This window comes from Cucumis melo, chromosome 9 (assembly GCF_025177605.1).
Source record: "Cucumis melo cultivar AY chromosome 9, USDA_Cmelo_AY_1.0, whole genome shotgun sequence".
Taxonomy (NCBI): Eukaryota; Viridiplantae; Streptophyta; class Magnoliopsida; order Cucurbitales; family Cucurbitaceae; genus Cucumis; species Cucumis melo.
Window position 1 is genome coordinate 4,107,845 of NC_066865.1, and position 7,657 is coordinate 4,115,501.

Genomic DNA, 7,657 nt, shown 5'->3' on the forward strand with positions numbered 1-7,657 from the left:
ACAGCCTGATCGCTATTTGGGTTTAAGTGAAGCTCAAATCATCATACCTGATGATGGGATAGAGGATCCATTGACCTTTAAACAGGAAATGAATGATGTGGATTATGATCGATGGATCAAAGCCATGGACCTCGAAATGGAATCTATGTATTCCAATTATGTCTGGACTCTAGTAGATCAACCAAATGATGTAAAACCTATTGGTTGTAAATGGATCTACAAGAGAAAACGAGACCAAGTTGGTAAAGTACAGACTTTCAAAGCTCAACTCGTGGCAAAAGGTTATACACAAAAGGAGGGAATAGATAATGAAGAAACTTTCTCTCCTGTTGCCATGATAAAGTCGATTAGAATACTCTTATCCATCGCCACTTTTTATGATTATGAAATTTGGCAGATGGATGTCAAGACAACCTTTCTGAACGGTAATCTTGAAGAAAGTATTTATATGGTCCAACCAGAAAGGTTTATACAAAAGGGTCAAGAACAAAAGGTTTGTAAGCTTCAAAAATCTATTTATGGATTAAAACAAGCTTCTAAATCCTGGAATATAAGGTTTGATACTACGATCAAATCTTATGGTTTTGAACAAAATGTTGACGAACCTTGTGTTTACAAAAGGATCATTAAATCTACTGTAGCATTCTTAGTTCTGTATGTAGATGACATTCTACTCATTGGGAATGATATAGGTCATCTAACTGATATTAAAGAATGGCTAGCTACGCAATTCCAAATGAAAGATTTGGAAAATGCACAATATGTTCTTGGTATCCAAATAGTTCGAAACCGAAAGAATAGAACACTAGCCATGTCTCAAACATCTTATATAGACAGAATGTTGTCAAGATATAAGATGCATAATTCCAAAAAGGGTTTGTTGCCGTATAGATATGGAATTCATTTATCAAAAGAACAATGTCCAAAGACACCTCAAGAAGTTGAGGATATGAGTAACATTCCCTATGCTTCTACTGTTGGGAGCCTAATGTATACAATGTTATGTACTAGACCTGACATTTGCTATTTAGTGGGGATAGTTAGTAGATATCAGTCCAATCTTGGATGTGATCATTGAACAACCGTTAAGAATATTCTAAAATATCTTAGAAGAACAAAAGACTACATGCTTGTGTATGGTTCTAAGGATCTGATCCTTACTGGATACATTGACTCCAATTTCCAAACTGATAAAGATGGTAAAAAGTCTACATCAGGATTAGTTTTCACTCTGAACGTAGGAGCAGTAGTATGGAGAAGCATAAAACAATCCTGTATTGCTGACTCCATTATGGAAGCTGAATATGTAGCTACCTGTGAAGCAATAAGGAAGCAGTATGGCTTAAAAGTTCTTAACAGATTTGGAAGTTGTTCCAAATATGCATCTGCCAATCACCTTATACTGTGAACAACAGTGGTGCAGTTGCAAATTCAGGAGAACCTAGAAGTCATAAACGAGGAAAGCACATTGATCGAAAGTACCATCATATCAGGAAAATTGTACATCGAGGAGATGTTACAGTAACAAAAATCTCCTCTGAGCAAAACATGACTGATCCGTTTACAAAAGCTCTCACAGCTAAAGTGTTTGAGAGCCACTTACATGGTTTAGGTCTACGTGATTTGTAAACTAGGACAAGTGGGAGACTTATTGGGATTGTGCCCTAGTTTATATATGTTTATTGTACTCATCTATATTCTCTCATTATAAAATTCTAACTTACTTGGAGTTTTAGTCCAAGTGGGAGTTTGTTTGAATTTGTGTCCTAAAACTCGTACTTTGTTATTTGATTCAATAAAATTTATTATTGAATGCTATAATCTTAAAACCAATAAATTAAGGTCCCGAGGCTATTTTAATGAGTTTATCAAATACACTTGAACTTTATGTTGAGACATAAACATGGATTAAGTTCAAGTTAATAGCCCAAATAGTCTATAGTGTATGAATAAGGTTGGGCGCCTTGTTCAGGATAAACACTATGGATGCGACCCGCTCCGTAGTTAGTACAAACGATGTAATCCTGAATCGTTCGTATAGAGACATGGGAGTGGGAGCGTCCTATGAAAATGGTTTACATAAGACTGGAACCACAAAATAGTCACTTTTAGTTATAACACCGTAAACTATAAACTGACTATTTCATTTATGATGACCTAGGTAACTTGCTCTTATTTGTGAGCTAACTATGAACTTCTGTTCATTCGGTAGTATCCTTAGATCTGCATAGGTGAGGGTAGCTCAACATCGTTGTCCCAATAAGCCTCCCGTTTTAGGGGTAAGATCGAGTGGATAGCTGTGGACATAGGGTGCAAGATGGAATTCACTCCTACCCACTTCTGGGATAGTAGATAGGTTAAGCGACTTAAGTGAAGTAAAAAGGAGAGGGGCGAGGTGAGCATTCAGTGCCAATACCCAGGGTGTCTTTAAAATCATCGCTTGATATCCTAGTCTGTGTTCGTTAAGGGAAGCCGACTCTTAGGAGTCAAAGATTCAACCCAAGGAGCGAGAGGTTTCAGAGAGGGCGTAGTTAGAACCTTAGTCTTTCTTTTGCATAAGTCCTTGATCGATAAGCTAAGGCTTCCTCATTGGATTCACCGACCATTTTGACATTAAAACCCCTTGTTCATTGAGGCGGTGGAACTAAGAAAGTGGACAAAGTTGCGAGATAGAGGTGTAGAAGGACGGAAACGCCATTTCTAAGGGGTGAACCCCATCCATACTACCAGGAAGGTTAGAAAGTGAAACTGAGTACTCTTTAATAGGAAGAAGCTCTACTTACACACTAGGAGCCCACGTAGCGATAAGGGCACATCCTGCCTGATAAAGAGGTTCGTATTCTCTTGGAAAGGAAGCTGTCTCTGCCGGTTGTTCCATTTTTGAATTTGTTTCTAGAGATGTGGCTGTAGCAGTAGCTCTTGTTCTTGTCCCCTAGGCTTTCTCTTTCCTCTTCTCATTCTGATGGAAAGCTATTTTCTGTATCATCTAACAAGGAGTAAGAAGAAGAAGGGATGGAATACCTTCAAAACCCACTTTGTGGTAGATGGAAGAAAGAGGACTATCCTGATACACGAGGGTCCCCACCATAAGCCATCAGATGAGGCCCACGTAGCAGGAAAGGCCTCAATAACTCAATCAGAGGTCAGGGGGAAGTCAACCTACTCACATGGAAGAGCAGACGGGAAGAAAGAAGAAAAGCTCGACTCTTCTTTCTTCATGGTCTGTATGGTCTCTCTTTATTTGTCTTTCTTTCGGAACAGACTAGGATTTAACAACTCTTGCTATCTAGCCTTAGAGGCACTCGCTCGAGCAAAGAAAGAATGTCAGATCGACTGAACCACAGGAGGAGAGGAGAAATTTTGTTGCTCAACCGCTACATGGGTGTTAGGGGAATGAAATGACAAAATAAAGAAAGAGAAGGAGAGGAAGCTGAAGTACCAACCATAGGCTTGAATCTTTGTAATAGTTAATGAAACCAGGAACATGAAAAGAAACCGAAGGATTACTAGTCAGATTCCTACTCCTTCAATCATTCTTTGAGCCACTGCTCCGCTTTTACTCCATAAAAAAGTCCAAGAAGCCTTCTAGGCCTTCCATTATCAGACCAACCTAATTTTTGAATATGGACTTCTCAAATTCTTTGATAAAGAGTTCTGTCACACCCCCTCCTGAACTACCTGCTAGCTTAGCCCAAAAGACGACGTGAAGCCAACCGAAATCACTCTCCTCTAACAATATATGTCAACTCTTCTGAAATCTTGAATGTGATAAACTTGATAATGTAGTATATAAACTATTATACATGCAATACAACACAGCGGAACCTAAACTAATCATATACATACATAAAATGTAGCCCAGAAATAACTCATTTCTCAAGTAAACCTAATGGAGACACCTTAACCAAAACATAACAAACAAAGGTTTACACAACCGCAACTCCTAGAGCTTACACAAAATGTAGAGTATCTATATCATACAAAGACATATAAATCATAACACAACAGACTCTATGTACAACTCTAACCACGTACTGACAATCGATATTGGAGCTTCAGCAGACTAAGGAAGTCTATCAGGCATTGGGAACTCGATCTCTAACTTGAAAGCGGGTAAAACATTTTGGAAGGGTATAACTATAAAACTCAGTGAGTGACTCAGTTTAAAACTATAAATTTAAAGATAAGAGCACGCGAAAGCTTTACACATAAATTTGTTTATACAAGTTGTAAATATAAACGTATAATAGTAAGAATAACTTTCTCAAATACTCAGCATGTACGTCATTGAAATCTAGCAAGGGATATCAAGTATATCAAAACATTTTAACTAACATGACAAATCTACGTTGTGTAGGGCACGCTTAGTACAACCAACATTTACAAGCTCCATGATATAGTGGGGCCTGTCCAGTACTCCTATCGTCTTTGTTGTAGTGGGGCCTGCCCAACACTCATGACAGCATCGTTGTTATGGAGTACACTCAACGTCAACAACAAAATCTAACATGTGTGCACACTATACCATATAGCCTCAGGCTCAACACCTCAGTCATGTAGTTAACGGAAACATCAGAAAATCATACGAAAACATTAAAATATGCCTGCTATCTTTATCTTTCTTAAAGCTAAGCTTACTTAGATTGGTCGTGGAAAACTGAAAATCCAAAAACAATACTTGCTTAATATGATTTAGTTTCAGCTACTTTTCAGAAATTCGATAATAACGTGCTCATATATAAATTTCATCATAAAACTTTCCTTGAATTTATGCTCGAAACCGTTCATAGAAATCATATACTATTTATAGACATGTAATCATAGATAACAGTTTAGAAACTGTTCATAGAAATCATGTACTATTCATAGAAATATAGTCATAAATAACAATTTAAAAATCTGTTTGAAATTTGTTTTGTCACTCACAGTCTTAAGTTAGATCCTTGGTCTGTAAGCTCGATTTAATTCTTTTCAGCCTGTCAACAACCAAACAGAGTATTAAAACCCTAAATATTCTGATTTTCTAAAGATAGTCTTAACAAGTTGCACTAAAGACGACACTTAGGAAAATAAAGCTTAAGAAATAAAATCCTATTTTGAAAAACTCTTTGCATTTTCCAGATTTTTAATACAAAATTCAGATGACCATAACTCCCTCACTACGTAACCAAAATGAGTGTTCTTTATGTCCAAATCTTCCTTTTGATGTCCTTTATAATTTACCTAGAAATATGTAATCCAAATTCCCAGTCAAAAATCTCAGAAATACCATGAAACAAAAACCATGCCAAAATCTCACACTCTATGCGGGGTCGATGGAGTTGTGCGAAGGTCACATTCGGATCTTCAGTCTACTCTCTTTCTCTTATGCCATTATCATATAAAATATGAATCAAACGAGAATCAAGACCTAGAATTAAGAAATAGAAAGCCCTTCGTATTATGGTACTGCGTGAACCAGACATAGGGATGAAGAAAAATCATATATAGATTACTGACCCAGAAAAGAAAGGTGAGATTGTGTATAAAAAGCAAAGAATCTTCAACCCCTTTAATATTCTGAAGAAAGAGAATGAAGATTCATTTTTTGAATTAATGAATTCACTCATATTCCAGAAGAATATTCTTCATTCCATTTCTCAATTAGATAAGATTAGAACTTAATATTTCCATTCTTCTCTCTTCATCTTTCCGAGACCTACTATTTGGAAGAAGACTCCCAGAAAAAGCCTAGGCTTTGACTCGCAAGTGCACTATTTTCCCAGGTTTTCATCCAAGAACGGGAGTTTAAATGCGAATGCAATGGCCCACGTAGCGGTGTAGAAGGGAAGGAATGAAGGAACCTCTAGTAGGAAGAGTTCAAATGGATATAAAAATCAATGTTTGGAAAGACCAAACTTCAAGTAAGAAATTGGGAGTTGTCGTGTGAGTCAACCTTCTCTTTCTGCTTGAGTACTGAGTTCTTGCTATGTATTGAGATTGATCGACCAACTCACACTCTCTCCTTCTATCCTTTGATTATGAGATTCTTTTCTTAGTGCGAATGCACAAAATTCTAGTTTTTGCCCCTTGATTTATGGATGTTCATTGATTGCGTTCAGTCCCTTCGTTTCGTGCCTTTCAATTTTGAGTCCTCCTCGATCATTCTTTGAGCCATGCCTCCAGTTCAAGCCTCCTCTATTGTTTGAACCTCCTTTATCCTTTTTTCTTCCCTAGTTTTCAATCTTCCTTAATCTTGTGCAAAGAGGTTCATTCATTCCATAAACCCGTGGAAAATGAGATGAGAACTCTCATTTGGAGGTCACTGAAATCAACTAGGACACCGATCAAGAATTAACTATTAAGTCGGGTCTTGAAGTTTTCAAGTCTTCTCCCTTGAATAGAGATAAGGATTATTATCGAAAGGTAAAGCGATTCAGACATTCAATCCTTAAAGAAGAACTCTATTCTCCTAGGGAAAAGTTTGAAATTGCGGCTTCAAGGTGCAAAGCAAAAAGAAAGAGAGAGAGAGAATTAGAAGTGGAATCTTGATCTCTTGAAGCAGAGGAAAGCGTCACAGATCGACCCATCTCATTCTCTCTTTTCTCCTCGATTGAATGAGATCTCTTTGGCAAAAGAAAAGGCTTCGTGGAAAGCCATGATCGATGCCTTGCCCTACTAAATATCCTCCCAACACAAATAGAGAAAAGATGTGTGAATCCAGCAATCTCTAATCGCTTCGCTTCCGATCCTCCGATAAATCAAGGGTCACTTATACATTAAGTGTAAACTCGATATTTTTCTTTGGATTTTTATTTTAATATCAAAGGAATAAAAGAAATTTCAAATTAATTATATAATTAATTGTTTTTTTTATAAAAAGAAAAAGAAAAGAAAAGAAAAGAAAAGAAAGGAGATAAAAGGAAGAAAAATTCCATTTTTCTTTTCTTCTTCTCTTTCCCTCCACCGCCAAGTTTTCCTCGTCTATTTCTTCACCATTTTCTTCAACATTTCTGCACCAAATTTTAGAGGAGTTTTCAAAGGGTAAAAGGCTGAGAAAGGAAGAAGAAGAAGTTCAAAGATGCATGTTGAAGAAGACAAGGAGTTTGCAAGACAAACTTCTCTATAGTTCATTAAACACATCTTTGGTGTTTTAATAAGTTTGAGCTACACAAAAAGAATTAAGAGGTGAGGTTTAAATTTACTGAAAGATAATTCCTTTTTGAACAAATTTTATGAAGAAAGCTTGAGCAAATTCTGATGTTCATTAGGTGAATTTTGACAGAGAAGGCAGGGTAGATTTTTTTCACGCAAAATCTGAAGATCTCTAGTTTGTCTTAGTATTTTAGGCTATACCGGTGGAGTTAGAATCTCTATTTGGTATATTTGGAAATTTTATTCAATTTACTACAACTCTTATGAAGAAATTGTGAACCAAAAATGATTAAAAATAAGTTAAATTGTAGGGACAAGTTAAAGGGGTCGTGGTGTACACCATTGTTGGAGTGGTTCTGTTTTGAGAGATATCTGAGATGATACATAGGGAATTAGAATTTCATTTCTTCAAGTACGTTTTAGAGCACCTCAAAATGAAGACTGTGACATAAAGAAATCTCATTTTTGATAAGTATTGGAAGAGTTATGATCATTTGAATATCATATTACGAATCTGGAAAAT